General features: G+C 40.9%; 2 protein-coding genes across 18 annotated transcripts in view; one reads left to right on the forward strand and one right to left on the reverse strand.

Moving 5' to 3' along the window:
- The window catches only part of MYO9A (myosin IXA), a 308,394-nt gene extending 307,286 nt beyond the window's left edge, over window positions 1-1,108 (reverse strand). For 9 of the 13 annotated variants that reach the window (XM_054451476.2, XM_063652725.1, XM_054451475.2 and 6 more), the window contains exon 1: window positions 107-600. The gene's annotated coding sequence lies outside the window, so the exon portion shown is untranslated. Of the gene's footprint in view, window positions 1-106; window positions 618-730 lie in introns of those variants that run through there. The other 4 variants (XM_063652726.1, XM_063652723.1, XM_063652720.1 and 1 more) reach the window with 3 other exon arrangements.
- SENP8 (SUMO peptidase family member, NEDD8 specific) overlaps window positions 1-19,012 on the forward strand; it is a 29,537-nt gene that overhangs the window by 660 nt on the left and 9,865 nt on the right. The window contains exon 1 of one of the 5 annotated variants that reach the window (XM_054451483.2): window positions 780-890. The exons of 2 other annotated variants lie outside the window; for them this stretch is intronic. The gene's annotated coding sequence lies outside the window, so the exon portion shown is untranslated. Of the gene's footprint in view, window positions 1-779; window positions 891-17,374; window positions 17,431-19,012 lie in introns of those variants that run through there. 2 more of the 5 variants (XR_010123972.1, XM_054451487.2) reach the window with 2 other exon arrangements.

Genomic DNA, 19,012 nt, shown 5'->3' on the forward strand with positions numbered 1-19,012 from the left:
GTCTCCGCTGGGACGGGGCGGGGCGGCCCGACCGGAGCCAAATAGCAAGGCTGAGACGTGGGCCAGGACGGGCTGCAGGGCCGCTGGGCACTTAGGCGGGTCTTACCTCGGGCTCCGCCGCGGTGGCCACCGCAGCCCCCTCCTCTTCGACGGAAGCTGCCTTCCACCCTCCGCCCCAGGGTCGGACCGGAGGTGGCAGAAGAGGCCGAGGCCACCGAGGGTCGGACGGTGCCGGGAGGGTGGGCCCAGCAGCCTCAGGGTCCGGGCGAGCTGCCGCGGCGCATCCCCCGCCCTGTCAGAGAGACTCCGCCCGGCCTGGGCAGGCACATCCCCCGCCGCACCCCGCCCAGAGAGCACGCGTTGGACCGCCGCCTCAACCGCTGCCAGCGGCCGCCTCTGCCGGTGCAACTACTGCCTCTGCCGCCGCCTCTCGCGGTCCTGGCTGTCCTGTACTCTCTCAACAGCCACAGCCAACCGCCGCCACGTCCCTTGTCCGCTTCGGTCGCGCGCCCCCGACCCCGCGCACACGGCCCCGCCCCGCGCGACTCCACGGCTGCAGGCGAGCAGGCGCGCGCGCACTTACCTCCCACGCCCCCTACTGCCAGCACGGGTCGGCCCCGCCCTGTCCCGCCCCCGCACGTGACGCCACTGGAGAGTACAGCGTGCGCTTGCGCGGACACGCCCCATCTCCTACGCCCCAGGCTGGCCCGCCCAAATTTTTCTTCCTCACCTTACGGCAGAGCAGGGAACTCAGCTTTAGATTCTCCCTGTACTGGAGAGGGATGTCGCAAGGTTGGGGAAGAAACCTCTGAGTTTGCGACCGTAGCTGTCGCTTTCCGGCCAATACAGAGGTGCCTGAAGGCTGGTTGGGGTGGTGAGGCCCGAGGCAGGTAAGAAGCCTCCTCCCCACCTCGGTTTGTCTCAGTTTGTCCCGGCAGTGGATCGCTCTCCCACCTACTCAGATTCTGGCGTATCCGTGCTCCCTCCCGATTCTGGACCTGGATTCTCAGCGCCGCCGGTCATAGCCCCCGCCCCTTTTCAAACACGCACGCTCTCTCCACCCACTGCCCCCCTCCATTGTCCCCGCCCCGACCTCCGTTTCCAAGTCTTCGTTTCCATTCATTCCTCAGACTTTTTTACTGAGTGGTTTCCATGCCTTGGGTTCCAGAATGTCAGAGGCGAGTGAAAGTCTCAGCTTTTTGAAGTGCTTTTATATAGGAGACCGTGAGAGAATCCGCAGTGGTAGTACAATAAAGTGACAATAGAGAAAAATGCACGGGATGCTGCCTGCGCACAGAAGAGGGGTCCCAGGTTGTGTAGGAGGAAAACGTGAGGAAGCCCTTTCCAGGGTGACTTTCGGGTCACTTTTAGAGGACTGTGTTAAAAGACTAGTAATCCAGTACCTGGTCAAAGAAATAAGAAAGGAGGTAAAAGTAGAGAGAATAACGGGCGCAAATGCATGTGATAGTGGTGGTCTGAAAGAGTCAAAAAAGAAGTAAAATAAACCTGGTGGAAACCGTACTTGTGTAGACTTCCCTTTAAAGAAGCATCGTTATAAACTGAGAGAAATGAGGAACGAGAATATGGCCCTCAGGAATGTTTTCTGTTTAGGTAGAAGACTCAAAAGCGTACCATGAAACCGAGAAGTGGCTTCTTCGAGGGTTAGGGAGGCTAATTTATAAGATCAAGATCACTAGTGGAACGCAACCTTGTATGTGCATTTGAATCACCTGGGAAACTTTTTGTTAAATAAAACCAATACTGTTGCCCCACTCTAGACCAATTAAATTCTGGGTTGTGCCAGGTGTCATTACTGTTTTAAAGCTCCACAGGTGACTCTAATGCTAAAGATTGAGACTCACTAAACTAGAGAGAAGGAAGTTGAGACAGTTGGCTCTGTAACATTAAGATGGAGGTCATTTAGCCGGGCGCGGTGGCTCACGCCTGTAATCCCAGCACTTTGGGAGGCCGAGGCGGGTGAATCACGAGGTCAAGAGATCGAGACCATCCAGGCCAACATGGTGAAACCCCGTCTATACTAAATATACAAAAAATTAGCCGGGCGTGGTAGCGGGCGCCTGTAGTCCCATCTACTCAGGAGGCTGAGGCAGGAGAATGGCATGAACCCGGAAGGCGGAGCTTGCAGTGTGAGCCAAGATCGCGCCACTGCACTCCAGCCTGGGTGACAGAGCGAGACTCCGTCCCCCCCCCAAAAAAAAAAAAAAGATGGAGGTCATTTAACTACAGAGAGGCTTGGAGATGGAATGAGAAACTTGAGCGGCGTTATGTTTGGAATAACTGGTCTGGGAAATGGGAGAAGGAGCCACTCTTGCCTTTCTCTTCAGCACTGTTCATTCCTCAGTGTTTATCAGGTCCAAATTAGTTACTTGTCTCTTTGCTCTCCCGTTCCCTTCCGTCCAGGATTGGTCAGCTGTTGTCTCCAGCCTTACAGCTCAAAGGCCATCCCCACTTCTGTCCCCAAAATGATCAGAGCTAAGCCAATTTATGAGATGTAGGGACCAACATCCAGAGCTAAGCCAATTTATGAGATGCAAAGACCAACATCCACTCTCATAGAGCTTACTACATACAGTGCCTTGCCAATTTAGAATCTTTTTCTGTTATTTATCATTTAAGTTAGTAATGAGATATAAAGATATTTAAAATACAGCTCAATTAGGATCGAAAATTACCGTATTAGGGAAAGCAGGCGTTTAAACAAAGAATTCACTTAGCAGGCAGAGAAGCTGTATGAGGTAAAGACCAAGACAGTGTATGGCTGCTATCTATTAACTAGGGTTAATCCAAAAACCTGTCTATCAGACCCAGATAAGAACGAGTTATTGTTGTCTAGTATGGCTAGAGCATAGTATGGAGAGTAGAGGTGGGACACAGATGAAGATGATAAAGTGGGTGTGAACAGATTATGAGGAGCCTTGAATTCCATGGTGAAGAGTTTAGATTATATTACTAGAAGTAATTAATAAATACAAAAAAGATTCTTAACCTCTTTTACCCAGTGGACCTCGTTGGCAGTCCAGCTTATAGACTCAGTCTCAGAAAAATGTTCTTAAATGTATAAAATAGAATACATAGTAATATAAAGGAAACTAATTTTGTTAAGTTTTTAAAATATTAAAACAAATGTGTGATATATATGCACTTTATGCATTAAATAAAATCTGGCAGCAGGTCTAATTATATAATTTCTAAGTAGTGAAGACTATAAATTATATTTTGAAATGCCTGCAGCAACTTTAATGTGATGTGAAAATATCAGATTTCTATTGGTAAAAAAGAGAGTGCTAATATTGTAGTTTATGGTCCACACTTATTGAAGAAATGCTAAATTTCAGCTACTGATTATTGAAAACAAAGATGCAATTGTTTTCCCAGTCTAAGTTCATAGAACCCTGATATTCTAGCCACATCCTGGTCTATGGATCCTAAGTTTAAAAATATCTCAGTATAATGGTTTTAAGCAAGAGCATGACATCAAATCTGTGTTTCAGAAAAATGATGAAGCAGTGTTCACTTCCCAACCTCTCTGCTGGGATGAGAAGCTGGCTGTTTTCTTCTGTGTCTCCTTTACCTCTGGGGCAGCAACCAGTACTATCCCACTGTTTCCTAATAACCAGGGCCTGCAGAGGGACTGAGCTTGTGGATGTATATGTCTGTGAGAGCAATACCAGAAAATAAATAAGGAAAGGTAGATTGGGGCTATTTTTGTGGAAATCATTGAATGCCAGGCTGTAATTTGTTGTTACTTTGGTAGACAATGGAGGGTTGTTAAAATTTTTGGAGTAGAATAATGTGATTAGAGTTCTGTTTGAAAATCTAGAATAATGTGCAGGTTAGATTATCAAAAGAGAAGATAGGAATGAAGAGACTAGAACAATAAGTTAACTAGTTTTTGAAAAACGGAATCTTGGGCCAGGTGCAGTGGCTCAGGCCTGTAATCCCAGCACTTGGGGAGGCTGAGGCAGGAGAATCACTTGAGCCCAGGAGTTCAAGACCAGCCTGGGCAACAAAGTGAGACCGTGTCTCTCCAAAAAAAAAAAAAAGAAAATTAGCCAGACATAGTGGTGCCTGCCTGTGGTCCCATCTACACGGGAGACTGAAGCAGGAGGATTACATGAGCCCAGGAGGTCGAGGCTGCAGTGTTCATGCCACTGCACTCCAGCCTGAGTGACAGAGAGCCTGTCTCCAGAAAAAATCTTGAGGTGATCTCTAGAGTCTGCTAAATTCCTTTATTTCCACAATGTGCTGAACAGTCTAGAGTAACATACATTGGAATAAATGGCATACCTTTCAACAGGAATATATACCCTAGTGTGGGAGTCAGTTAACTTTATGTGGTCGAGAGGCTAGCCCAGTCTTTTGTATTATAAATGATATTGTTAGTACTTTAATAAAGCAATGGCCTTACCATAAGTTCACAGATCTTGCCAAGGCCTTCCTCAGTCAAATTCCATCTATACCTGTGAGTCCTACATTTCTGACTTTTAAAAGTCAGAACTCCTCTCTTTTTGCCAATTCCTTAAACTTCTTGGATGGAAAAGAAGTTTAGTTTAAACACGTTAGCGAAAGAATGGAAAGTCCTCAAGGCCCAGGCAACCCATCTCCTTTGAAACTGATCAATACCAGACTATAAAAACTTACTGCTCAAATCCAGCTAGTACCCAAAGTATGTACTTTTTAAATGTATTCTAAAAAAATTGAATTTGGGGTTTAGGTATTACTGATCCAAACGAGCCCTATAAAATTAACTTCCAGAACTAGGTTCTCAGAGAGGCCACCATTACCACCTTCTTCAACATGACTAGCCTATATTGACTTTCTGTCCATCAACTAATTGGAGGCCATTTGGGTGGTGATATGAAAAATCAAGTTTATGCAGAATTTGAGGTTCAGCTATCTGACACCTTTTACGGGAGGAGGAGGAGTGGGTCTATCTGAAATCAGAAATAATACTTTTATGAGGCTTTTTAATAATTTTTATTACTTACAGGAAATTTCTGAAAGTTCCTTTCTCTGGCTCCCAATTAAATGGCTTACTCCACAATCAACTTATAAAAGCACTGGATCATTGTCTTGATCCCAAAAAATTTGTCCCAACTATAGTTACTATTTTGAGCATCTCTATTATTGTTTGAAAACCTTAGGCTTGCTTTCCCTGATGGCCAATGAATAAAACTCTCAAAGTCGTGTGATTCATTACTCATTCATTCATTAGATATTTATTGAACCTCTACTATGTGCCAGGCACATTTTTGAAACCCACTAATGAGCAATTTGTAATGACAATTTACCTCTTAACTATCTATGAAAAAAATAACTTGCCAGGATTTGAAATCCTCAGAACAAATGAGATTAAAAGATCATAGCTTTTTTTATGTTCTTTCAAATAGTGTGTTTGCATAGAGCTGCCATGTGCTGACCACAGTGATTATCTGTGAAATGAGGTAAATCATGGCTTTAGCTTAACCACTCCTTATCAGACTTTGTTACCACATGTACTAAAATAAAGTTCTGTCTACACCTTTATAAAATATTATCTTACACAGACATCTTATTAATTCTAATGGCCTCTCCACACCTGACCCTCACTCCTAGTCATTTCAAAGTTTGCAATTGTGTAAAGTCATTTCTCAGAAAATTTGAAGCAAAACAAAGTCACCACAAGAAAAACTTGGTATACACCAGCTTTATATTGAGGACAAAAACTGTGACACAATTACAAATGGAACTTTTTTTTTTTTTTGTGATGGAGTTTTGCTCTTGTTCCCCAGGCTGGAGTGCAGTGGCGTGCTCTTGGCTCACCACAACCGCCACCTCCTGGGTTCAAGCGATTCTCCTGCCTCAGCCTCCCGAGTAGCTAGGATTACAGTTGTACACTACCACGCCTGGCTAATTTTGTATTTTTAGGAGAGATGGGGTTTCTCCATGTTGGTCAGGCTGATCTAGAACTCCCGACCTCAGGTGATCCACCCGCCTTGGCCTCCCAAAGTGCTGGGATTACAGGCATGAGCCACTGCACCCAGCCTACACATGGAACTCTTGAGGTAGAAATGGTAGACCAGGAATAAAATTATTTTCATGGTCAATGACATCTTAGCCATTGATAGCTGTGCCTAGTTACAGAGCAATAAATGGAGAGCCTTGGTGTTAGATGAAATCCTAAAAGGTCACCTGTTTTATCTCCTTGGCCCCAGACAGAATAAAGTGGAATTTATAGCAATAGAGTTACCAAGCATCATCATCACACCAAGTAGGTTTTGTACTTTGAGAGCTGAATTTCTCTCTGAAATATTGATATTACAGGAATGTTTTTTAAATTCATAGCTCATTTATAAAATTGAGAATATTTCTTACATTTATAACAGTGTTGTGTTTTCCTGAGTTTTTCAAGATATGTTTCACTTCTGTATTTTGCTCACTCAGGAAAAATATTGATTTATTAAAACTCTAGTTTGTCAGGCACTGAAGTTAGAAGGATGAGTAAAATCTAATCTGTGTACTCAAGAGGGTTATATAATAAATCTTGATGGTCATTCTTACGTGCCACATTATACAGATCTCCAGATGGCTTAGGCTTAGTTTTAAAAGGAAACGTTTAATTGGGGGGAAATTGAAACCCCAAAAAAAAGCCATGAACTTCCTTCCTGAAAATATTTTTGCCATAAAAAGCATATTTGGTCTTCGATGTGATTCTTTTTGTGAAAGTGCAAGTTGAATCAGACATTAGAAGTTGGACATAATCTTCTAATTTTAGTAAACATCAAATTATTTTTAAATATTTGTGTTTGAACATTTATGGAAAAGAGATTAGATTTACCTGTTTTATCCAGAGGACAGAAGTAAGACTCAGAAGTTGAAAAAATGGAAATATTTTATGTCATTGTAAGAGTGGGAACTGGTACATCTTTTCTTCCTCTTCAATATGGAAATCACTGTATTTACTAATTATGTGTTCATTATTAAAAGAAGGGGAAAAATTAAAGCACAATATCAAAAGGTAGAAGGAAAAAGGCAAAAAAGTATTAATCCTATTTCTTAAAATGATATTTACACTTGATGGATATCGTTCTTGATTATTTTTCTGTATATTTTTATCATATACAGATGTTTATATCAAAGCATATTATGAACATTTTTCTGTTAATAAATTTGTATTGATAATATTATATTTAATGGCTGAAAACTATTCCATCGTGTGGAAACCCTGTTGTTTAATTTACCAGTCCTTTTTTGAACTCCAGATTGTTTCCAGTTTTTCTGTTATAAATACTGCCATGGTGACTATCTTGTTGAATTTTTGCACACATTGTTAATGTTTTCCTTAAGATAAATTTCTGAAAGTATAATACCTACATATATAAATTTCTTAAGAATTCCAATATGATGGCAAGTTACCCTTGAAAAAGCTTGCCATGTATGACAGTCCTATCAAAATGAGGCATCATTTACTCATTTCCCATAATCTCTCAGCAATGCTAATTATTATTAGTTTTCTTCATCTTTGCTAACTTGACAGGTAAAAAAATGAAATTTTATTTTAACTTGCATTTATTTGATTAGTACTCTGATGTCCAGTGTCTTTTCATGTGTTTATTGACTAGTCATGTAAGTGTATTAACTAATATTTTCTAACAATTTTTTTAACTGTTTAACATTTAAATTTGTATTCTATCTAAAATATAATTTGATGTAAGGTATGAGGTAAAACTCTTTACTTTTTTAATCAAATAATTAACAAGTTGTGCCAATGCTACTTATTAAAAAATCCAGCAAGCATATCCCATACTTCAATATACAGATAATAAAGTACTGATAGATATTCCTCCAAAAAAAAGAAAGAGGATTTCATGGTCAAATAAGTTTGGGAAAAGATCATACCAAAAAAAGTTAAAATTTTTTATCGCCAAACTCTCGTTATCCTCTAGTGTGTGTGTGTGCATTAGGAGTTAGCATTTCCTAATTTAATTAACCATGTAATCTTTTTTCTTTTTTATTTATTTATTTATTTTTTTTTTTTGAGATGGAGTCTCACTGTGTCGTCCAGGCTGTAGTGCAGTGGGGTGATCTTGGCTCACTGCAACCTCTGCCTCCCGGGTTCAAGCAATTCTCCTGCCTCTACCTCCCAAGTAACTGAGATTACAAGCAGGCACCACCATGTCCAACTTGTTTTGTATTTTCAGTAGAGATGGGGTTTTGCCATATTGGCCAGGCTGGTCTCAAGCTCCTGACCTCAGGTGATCTGCCTGCCTTAGCCTCCCAAACTGCTGGGATTACCGGTGTGAGCTATTTTTTTTAACCATGTAATCTCACTTCATAGGTATTTCAGGAAATACCTATGAAAGCCTGTGGAACTGAGCTGTCCAGTATACTAGCACTAGCCACATGTGGCTATTTACATTTTAGTTAATTAAAATTACTGAATTCTTCAGTCACAGTGACCATATTTCAAGAACTCAATAGCCACAAGGGGCTAGTGGCTACTGTATTGAACATTTTGCAGATAAAAGAAAATTTCCGGGCCAGGCACAGTGGCTCATGCCTGTAATCCCAGCACGTTGAGAGGCCAAGGTGGGTGGATCACAAGGTCAGGAATTCAAGACCAGCCTGGCCAAGCTGGTGAAACCCTGTCTCTACTAACAAACTACAAAAATTAGCCAGGTGCAGTGGCAGTTGCCTGTAATCCCAGCTACTCGGGAGGCTGAAGCAGGAGAATCGCTTGAACCCAGGCAGCAGAAGTTGCAGTGAGCCGAGATTGCGCCACTACACTCCAGCCTGGGCGACGGAGTGAGACTTCATCTCAAAAAATAAAAAAGGAAAATTTCCGTCACAAGAAGTGCTATTGGATAGCACTGCTATGGGAACATAATGTTCAGTGGAACACGTGAACATGCTGAAAACACTGGAATAATCCATAATTTCTCCTGATTTGTCAGGCAAACATGATTACTACTACACTATGAGAACAGACTCTCTCATTGATTTGTATCATATTTAAAATTTCTAATCTACATATGATTTTTTTATTCTATTGATTTATCTATTTCTGCTCCAATACCACACCCCTAGTTTTAAGTCAAGGTTCTGCACCTTTCTCCCTGAGAGCAGAAATGAAGAATTCTTGCATGGAGTAGGAAATTAGATTAGAAGTGATAGTAAAGGCGCTTTCACTTCCGAGACTCTAAATGTAAACATTTCTCTGCCGAACTTGATTTATATAATGTTGAGCTGTATACTCAATTATTTATTCATTTATTCTACAATTATTTATTGAGTACCTGCCTGGCAAGCACTGTTTTAGGTCCTGGGGTTAAAATGGTAAACCAGGCAGACAAGGCCCCTTGTCGTCTTATTTTCATAGAGCTTACATTCTTGTTTTGGAGAGGGAAAGAGAAGAGGCAGGGGGAGGAAAAAAGAATATGAACCAATAAACAAATAAATTAAAAAACTATCACATAGTCATCAGTGCTATTCAAGGAATTGAAATTAGAGTGATAGTAACTGGTGGCCTCTTTGTTTTGGCTGCCCTGAGACCTGTGTGACTTAGTGGCATTTAAACTAAGATCTGTCCAGAGAAGGAGCTAACTACTAGAAGGTCCAGGCACAGCTAGTACCACCCTCAGGAGGGAAAAAGCTTGGTGTATTTGAGGAGTAAAAGGAAAGTCTTTGTGGCTGGGGCTTACTGGGCAAGCAGGGAAATAATAGGAGATAAGGTTGGAGAAATAGCTGAAGCCACATTTTCATGTAGGGTTTTGTAAACTAGGGTAGGGAATTTTCATTTTTTTCGGAGTATGATAGCTACTAGAGACTCCTAAGCAGGGAACAGACCTGGCCTAATTTAAATTTTTAAACAACTATTTTGATGGAGAATTTATTGGCACGGTCAGTAGTGGAAATAGGAGACCTGTTAGGCTAGGTCAAGAAAGAAATGGTGATGGATTTGACTAAGGTGATAGTAGTGAAGATGGAAAGCATTGGACAGATTTAGAACATTTAGGCTATAGAATCAACAGGACTTGTTGTCAATTGGATGTGAAGTGTGAAGACAATAGAAAACTCTGGGATGAGCCTGGGCAACATAGTGAGACCCTGCCTCTATAAAAAAAAAAAAGTTAATTAGCCAGACATGGTGGTATGCACCTATAGTGCATATAGCTACTTGGAAAGCCAAGGTGGGAGGATCACTTGAGCCCATCAGTTAAAGGCTGCAGTGAGCTATGACTGCGCCACTGCTCTCCATCCTGGGCAACAGAGTGAGACGTTTTCAAAGAAAGAGAGAGGGAAAGGGCAGAGGGGAGAGGGGGAGGGGAGGGGAAGAAGAAAAAAACAGAGAGAGAGGAGAGAGAGAGAAAGAAAAAAGCTAACTCTTGGATGATGTCTGTAATCCATTATATAGTACCAGGTTCAATTTTCAGTCTGATTATGGCAGGCAAAATTGGGACACATAAGACACCAATAAATATATTTTAACCAAATGAATAAATTTGCTTTAATAAATGTTTCTCTCCTGTACACATTTAAGCTGCTAAAGCATAAACTTGTGCTCATTCCTTTATTATTAGGGAATCTGGTTCCTAAGAATTTGAGGTTTATGTCATAAACACATTAGCTATGAGTAATTGTTAGACTGTTCCCCTGAAGTATCCAAGCCAACAGAGACTGAATGAAACAGAAAAAATTGCCTGCCACAGTTGCAAAAGTTCTATGAGACTCTCATATTTTATTTTTAAATTTCATGCTGATTTTGCATTTTATGCCCAAGTTTATGTTAATAATTAAAATATTTTTAGTTGCTGATTTAAATGTTTTAAGTCAATGATTAAGTTGTTTAGCTCTTTCCCCTAAAGTTGGTCAAATTAAAGCTCTAGGAAGATGCCCTGTGATTAACTTGTGTTTGTTTCTTGGACTTTCTTTGTTGCTATCTGCTGGCACATGGGCATGTACCCATTTAGAGAAGCATAGATGCATCTCTGAGCATTTGTAGTTTGGTGCAACTTAAAATCGTAGCCAAAGGGAGTGAGGAAGGCAATTGCATTTAAAAACAACTCACTTTTATAATCTGCACTTACTTTGTAATGTTTTTAAAAAACATACTGAATGAGGCTGTTTCTCTCTTTTTATTTTTTTAAGGAACGCTTACTGAATAATTAGAAAAAAATGAGTAAAGGTCACAATTCTGGAATAGTATGTTTTCAGTAAAACAGATTTATCTGGAGTACTACTTAAGTCAATAGCCAACAGGCTTATTTTCCCTGAAGTTTTGAGAATTGCTGTATGCCATATAAAATCCTTATTAATTTAAAACTCTAATACATATTTTAATCCCATAAAATAAATACTTATACATCTATAAAATAGACAATTACCGTTAATATCCATTGTAAATTAGTATTTTTAAGCATTTCCATTCATTAAAAATCCAGATTGAGTCCGGGTGAGGTAGCTCACGCCTATCATCCCAGCACTTTGGGAGGGCTAGACAGGAGGATCACTGGAGCCCAGGAGTTCAAGACTGCCTGGGCAGCATAATGAGACCTCACTCTACAAATTTTTTTTTTTTTTGAGACAGTTTCGCTGTTGTTGCCCAGGCTGGAGTGCAATGGTGCCATTTCGGCTCACCGCAGCCTCCGCCTCCTGGGTTCAAGCGATTCTCCTGCCTCAGCCTCCCAAGTAGCTGGGATTACAGGCATGCGCCACCATGCCCAGCTAATTTTGTATTTTTTTTTTTTTTAGTAGAGACTGGGTTTCTCCATGTTGGTCAGGCTGGTGTCAAACTCCTGACCTCAGGTGATCCGCCCACCTTGGCCTCCCAAAGTGCTGGGATTACAGGCGTGAGCCACTGCGTCTGGCCACATTTTTTTTTTTTAATTAGCCAGGCGTAGTGGCAGGCACCTGTGGTCCCAGCTACTTAGGAGGCTAAGGCAGGAGAATCACTTGAGCCCAGGAGGTTGAGGCTGCAGTGGCCATGATTGCACCACTGCACTCCAGCCTGGGTGACAGAGAGTGAGACCCAGTCTCAAAAAGAGAAAAAAAAAATCCAGACTGAAACAGCAGTAACACCTCCAGTTAAAAGTTAATCTGGCCAGGCGCCATAGCTTTTACAATTCTAATAAAGCACTGGGGATATTTATTAAACTATCTTAAAGGCAGTTTCCAGATAGATTAACGTTTTTTTTTTCTTTTGAGATGGCATTTCGCTCTTCTTGCTCAGGTTGGAGTGCAATGGCGCGATCTCAGCTCACTGCAACCTCCGCCTCCCAGGTTCAAGCAATTCTCCTGCCTCAGCCTCCCGAGTAGCTGCAATTACAGGCATGCGCCACCATGCCCAGCTAATTTTGTATTTTTGATAGAGACAGGGTTTCTCCATGTTGGTCAGGCCGGTCTCGAACTCCCGACCTCAGGTGATCCGCCTGCCTCGGCCTCCCAAAGTGCTGGGATTACAGGTGTAAGCCACTGCACCCGGCAGGATTTTTATAAACAGGATGACAGAATTTAAAAATTGGCAGAGATGACAGCTTAGAATTATAGAATATAGAGCTAGTGGAAACTTAGAAAAGAGCTAGTGGAAACTTAGACATCAGAATAACTTGGAAATATCTTTAAAATGCAGAAGCCCAGATCCTATCCCAGGTGTATGCTCTTTAAAATCCCCACAGATAGGTGGGCATGGTGGTGCATACCTATAGTCCCAGCTACTCAAGAGGCTGAGGCAGAAGGATGGCCTTGAGCCCAAGAGTTCAAGGATGCAGTGAGCTATAATTACACCACTGCACTCCAGCATGGGCGACACAGCAAGACCTCATCTCTTAAAATAATTATTTTAAATCTCATAGATGATTCTAATATGCTTCCCTGGCTAGAACCACGGTTTACCTGGTCCGGACCACTCAGTTTACAGATGATGAAGCTGAAATTCATAGGTTAAGTGACTTCCAGAGTCAAACAACTGGTTAATGGTAGATCTGAACTGAATCCCAGGTCTGACTCCCAAACTAATATTTTTTCTACTGAACCAGCAGCTTCTTCCCTTGTATCAGCAGGCCATCAGAATGGCTCCTATTGAATTGTGAATTTTCCTTTCAAGTTGGTTTTTATTACTTTTTATTTAATTACTTTGTTTTTTTATAACAAATATTCAAGTAGTATGCATCTTAAAGATTTTAGGATTAATATGAAGAAGTAATCTCCTCCTTCTATTAAAATTAAACCTTCGTTAAGGAAGTGTTCTACACTTATGAATTCAATGTTAGCTTCATTTAGTTACAGAATTTGGAAGATACAATAAACTAACCCCTGTAATGACAGGGTTTGTGTATACTGACAACACATTAACATCATTGCTTCACTCAGATTGAGAGAACAATTTTCCCTGGACTTAGCATTCTCTCTCCTTATGCCAAAGATAAAGCACAAGAGCAGAGTCATGCCATGGCTAGTTCCATCTTTGATAACTTTGTGGCTTTATATAAAGAAACAAGTGCTTTATTTTCAAGAAATCTTTGGGGTCCATTATTGCCACCTCAAATATAGGGAACAGGGAAGGAAACTAAGTTTTTCTGAGAGCCTACTGTAGATCAGACAAGGTGCTGAGTGTTTTCACTCATGTTTTTAATTCGTGTAACAACCTGTGATTATGTTATTACTACCTCATCTTACAGATGAGGAAAATGAGGCCCAGAAAGAGGATGAATAACTTGCCCATGATCACTTAAATAGTAAGCAGCAAGGTCAGAGCCTAGACCCAAGACTTCCTAGCCCCAAAACATAGAACTATATGTTTGGTAAGATTTTACAAATAGAATTATAAGGAGGTCATTGGCTCCCCAGTTGACTCACCTTTCTTGCCCTTCCCCTAGTCTTGCTTACCATCCACCAAGACCAAGTAGACAGATCTTTTAACTCTGAATGAATTTACTATTAACAGCAGAACAATAAAGGATAACAGGCAAAGCATAAAACCAAAGAATAAGGATGTTACAAAGAATACAGAAATCTTAAGTGGCCTTATTTCTTTTTTTCCCGTAATCTAAATTTTCTGACTTCCCTTTAAAAATATTTCATTCATCTGGCAAACATTTATTGCACTTCAGATATGCCAGGCACAGTGCTCACTATATAGAAAAGAAATATTCCTAAATGATTATGGATGGCTCTTGGTTTTTTGCTAGGTCGCCTTCCATCTCCTTTTCTCCCACCCTATTGATAATGTTATTATCATCTTCTCACTCACCCCCAACTGAAACCTTCAGACCATTTCATAATTCTTTTTTTTTTTTTTTTGAAACAGAGTCTCACTCTGTCCCCCAGGCTGGAGGGTAGTGGCGAGGTCTCGGCTCATTGCAACCTCTGCCTCCCAGCCTCATAATTCTTTTTTATCTACCCTCCTCTGATCACTTACTGAGTCTTATTGATTCTCTGTCTACAATATCTATTCCTCTACATTCATACTATCATTTCTCCTGCTTTAGGTCATTACCTCCTACCTTCACTTGCAATAAAAATCTAATTGGGCTGGGCACGGTGGCTCATGCCTGTAATCCCAGCACTTTGGGAGGGCAAGGCGGGCGGATCACCTGAGGTCAGGAATTCGAGATCAGCCTGGCCAACATGGTGAAACCCTGTCTCTACTAAAAATACAAAAATTAGCCAGGCATGGTGCCAGGCACCTGTAATCCCAGCTACTCGGGAGGCTGAGACAGGAGAATTGCTTGAACCCGGGAGGCAGAGGTTGCAGTGAGCCAAGGTTGCGCCACTGCACCCCAGCCTGGGCAACAGAGTGAGACTCACCTCAAAAAAAAAGAAAAAAATATCTAATTGATCTCTGCTTTCAGTTTTTCCCCCTACCAATCAGTTCTACATATTATAGCAGAATTATCTTCCCAAAGCATTGACCTGTCCATTAATGGCTCCCACTTCCTCCAGTATAAATTTCAAACTCCTTCACTGGAATTCAGTCTGTCACCACTTAGCTTCTAAGAATCCTCTAATATTTGCCTGCACCCCTACTACTCCCACTTCATTCTAGCATGCTAGACTATTCAGGATTCTCTCCACATTTGAAAGCACTTTCTTTGCCTCTCTGTCTTCCACATGCATCCAACTCCACCTGCCCTTCAAGAGCCCACTTTTATGCCACTTTCCTCAAAGCCATTTCTGATCTGAGCACTCATTCCTTTTCATCCTGTTAGCCAGGAATGATTATTCTCTCTTGTGAATTCCCATACATTCTGTTTGTGCCTCTTATGGATTTCTTATCTCATTAACTAGAAGCCACCTTATACATCTTTGTATCTCCCATAGCACCTAATATTAGGTGCTCAGTAGGTATTTATTGACTAAAATAATGTATATGCAGTATGTGTTCATTATACCAAAATAGGTTTAAGCTCAGTAAGGGTAGAAACTATTTCATTCTCATTCTATATTGCCACCCCCTGACACAAAGGAGAACACTCAGTAAACATTTGTTAAATGAAATACATTACAGTTATCAGTCATTGGGTTATAAATTTCCTAATGCCATAATAGATACCTAGAAACACTTTGTCTTTTTTTGTTTATTTGTTTTTGGGGTTTTGTTTTTTTGGATGGAGTTTCGCTCTGTCACCCAGGCTGGAGTGCAGTGGCGCTATCTAGGCTCACTGCAACCTCTGCCACCTGGGTTCAAGCCGTTCTTGTGCCTCAGTCTCCCTAGTAGCTGGGACTACAGGCACCCACCATGCCCAGCTAATTTTTTGTATTTTAGTAGAGACGGAGTTTCACCATGTTACCCGGGCTGGTCTCGAACTCCTAAGCTCAGGCAATTTGCCTGCCTTGGCCTTATGTTGTATTTTAAAATCCTAGTTATGTATGTTTCTTTATTTTATATTGACAAATACCACATGATAAAGGTCATGTATTCTTATTCTCACTTTAAGCTGGGCACGGTGGCTCACACCTGTAATCCTAGCATTTTGTGGGGCAGAGGCAGGAGGATAACTTGAGCTCAGGAGTTTGAAACCAGCCTAGGCAACAAAGTGAGACCCTGTCTCTACAAAAATGTAAAAATTAGCCAGGCATGGTGGTACGCACCTGCAGTCCTAGCTACTCTGGAGGCAGAAGCAGGAAACTTGCTTGAACCTAGGAGTTTGAGGCTGCTCTGAGCTATGATTGCACCACTGTGCTTCAGCCTGAGCAACAGAGCAAAACCCTGTCTTTAATATAAAAATAAAAAATACTGCCTTTTGGCCCAAAATGCCATCTTCCAGTAATTCGCCAAAATGACTAACACAAAGGGAAAGAGGAGAGGTATGCAATATATGTTCTCTAGGCCTTGGAAAAAACATGGAGTTGTTCCTTTGGCCACATATATGCGAATCTATAAGAAACATGATATCGTAGACATCAAGGGAATGGATACTGTTCAAAAAGGAATGCCCCAGAAGTGTTACCATGGCAAAACTGGAAGAGTTTACAGTGATACCCAGCATGATGTTGGCATTGTTATAAACAAACAGGGGCAAGATTCTTGCCAAGAGAATTAACGTGCATATTGAGCGCATTAAGCACTCTGAGAACAGAGATAGCTTCCTGAAATCGTGAAGGAAAATGATCAGAAAAAGAAGGAAGCCAAAGAGAAAGGTGCCTGGGTTCACCTGAAGCACCCACCCAGAGAAGCACACTTTTTTGTTTGTTTTTTGTTTGTTTTTGAGACAGAGTCTCGCTCTGTCGCCCAGGCTGGAGTGCAATGGTGCAATCTCAGCTCACTGCAACCTCTGCCTCCCGCGTTCAAGTGATTCTCCTGCCTCAGCCTCCCGAGTAGTTGGGATTACAGGCACCCACCACCACGCCCGGCTAATTTTTGTATTTTTAGTAGAGACGAGGTTTCGCCATGTTGGTCAGGCTGGTCTCGAACTCCTGGCCTCAAGTGATCCGCCCACCTCATCCTCCCCAAAGTACTGGGATTACAGGTGTGAGCCACCATGCCCAGCCTCAGAGAAGCACACTTTGTGAGAAATAATAGAAAGAAGCCTGGGCTGCTGGTAGGTGTTAAAAAAAAAAACTCTGGACTATAAAAAATAAAAATAGAAAATATTTTCACATTACAGAAAAGGAAAGTGAGAGTTAAGGAAATTTAGTAATTTATTTATGATCACACAGCCAATGAGTAACAGAATTGAATCTAAAATTTAAGTCTTCAAATACGAAGTTTAGAGTTATTTTTGGCAAAGGGTGGGTTTGGCTAAAGGCTAGTTGAGTTCTATTTGCATTAGAATTTTTGGAGTTAAACTTGCTGTCATGCTGTATGGAACAGAATTAAGGCCTTGATTAACATTTTGTCTATGTGCTTGGTATTTTAAAAATCAAACAGAGAAAACACAAAAACTATTTCTGAAGAAAATCTCAGCCCAGCTTGTGGACATTCCCTTCAAGGTGAGAGATGACTGACTGTTGAGGCAGTCTTCTTGTAGGTTCCTTTCCCTAGTTGGGTTGGTGTTGAAGACTGGGTGTGATTTCAGCAGGCAGTGTAGAGAGTAGGTCTCCGGGTTTTTGCCAAGCTATATGACCTGGCACTCACAATTATGCAGTGTTTATTGAAGACATGGGAGACAGATGCTGTAGCCAGGGAGCAGTCATTCTGCCTTTATATTCATAAACTCTTACATCAAGTCACATCGACAAGCTGATTACCTAAACTCTGTCAAATTGCTTTCGTTTGATTGATCTGTGCCCATTTGCTATAAGGCTAGATAGTAAAGATTATTATAGGAAACAATCCTGTCTGTTTCATCTGTTGTAAGGATACTGTGAGGCACTATTTGTTATGATGCACCATGTCTTTTATGAAAATCTCTTGAGAAAAAACTATCGGACCATAATACAAAGAATTATTTTACCTCTCCTGAGCAATTGCTTTGTTTTTGTCTTATGGACATTGTGAATGTTTACCTTTGTCTGGTCAGATGCCAAAAAGCTTAGAGCCAAATTTGTGGCCCACCCATAACAAATGTGTTCTGTGCCTCATTAACTTCATTCTTGGCTCCAGTTTATGTCTCTCCACTAGTCTTTTTTTCTTAAGAAGATCCTAATTCATGCCGTCTTATTATATATTTTTTCTTTTTTCTCATAAGCAGCCTTATGTTGTTTCTCAAGTAGTCAGATTATGACATACTGTGTCTACATAAAACCATGTTGGATGCCCCTTCATTTACTTTGGCTTTTTTTTCTTGAGGGGTGTATTGACTTTTCATATAGGTTTTTGCAGCGTTTTGTTACACGAAAATGGTTATATCACAAAATTATTGCTTAATAGTGTAGACAAGTGGTAAAGTAACTGGCCTAATGGTCAGAATTGATTAAATTGATGTCATAATTCTAGACTTGTCTTTTACAGCATTATTACTATTTTCTTATAATATGCTTTGTTTTGCACTCTCAATCTGCATGTGACAGTTTATTGCTGTGTGATTTTCAGAAATATTGTCGTGCTGCCAGGTCAGTGCATAACAGCTAACTCTCTGTTAACTCTGTTGAGTCTGTTAGGCTCAAATATTCTACACCCATCAGGCTTGTCTCACTTTGGGTGGTCACAAGCATATTAATTTCATCACACAACTTGTCTTGCTTCTCCTCTAAATTAGTCATTCTTTTATTTAGCCAAGATAATGTGAATGGATATTTGTTTTCAAACCTCATTTTCTTTGATTGGTTTGGAGCTCTATCTGGATTGTCTGATTATCTTACTAATGTCATCTAATTGATCAATATTATTGTACAACTTCTTAAACTCTTTTAGTACTTCCAAGTAAAATTATTTGGTCTTCTCTACAACTCTCTAGGGTATGTAAGGTGGGTATATGCCTTTTTTACAGATGGCATACAAAAATGATTAAATGATTTTATATGCCATCTGTAAAAAAGGCGTATACCTTTTTAGAAAAACAAGGACAAAGTCATTTAAATGACTGCTCAAGATGATACCAGCAAATCAGTGGTAAAACTAGGACTAGACCCA

Source organism: Pongo pygmaeus, chromosome 16 (genome assembly GCF_028885625.2).
Source record: "Pongo pygmaeus isolate AG05252 chromosome 16, NHGRI_mPonPyg2-v2.0_pri, whole genome shotgun sequence".
Lineage (NCBI taxonomy): Eukaryota > Metazoa > Chordata > Mammalia > Primates > Hominidae > Pongo > Pongo pygmaeus.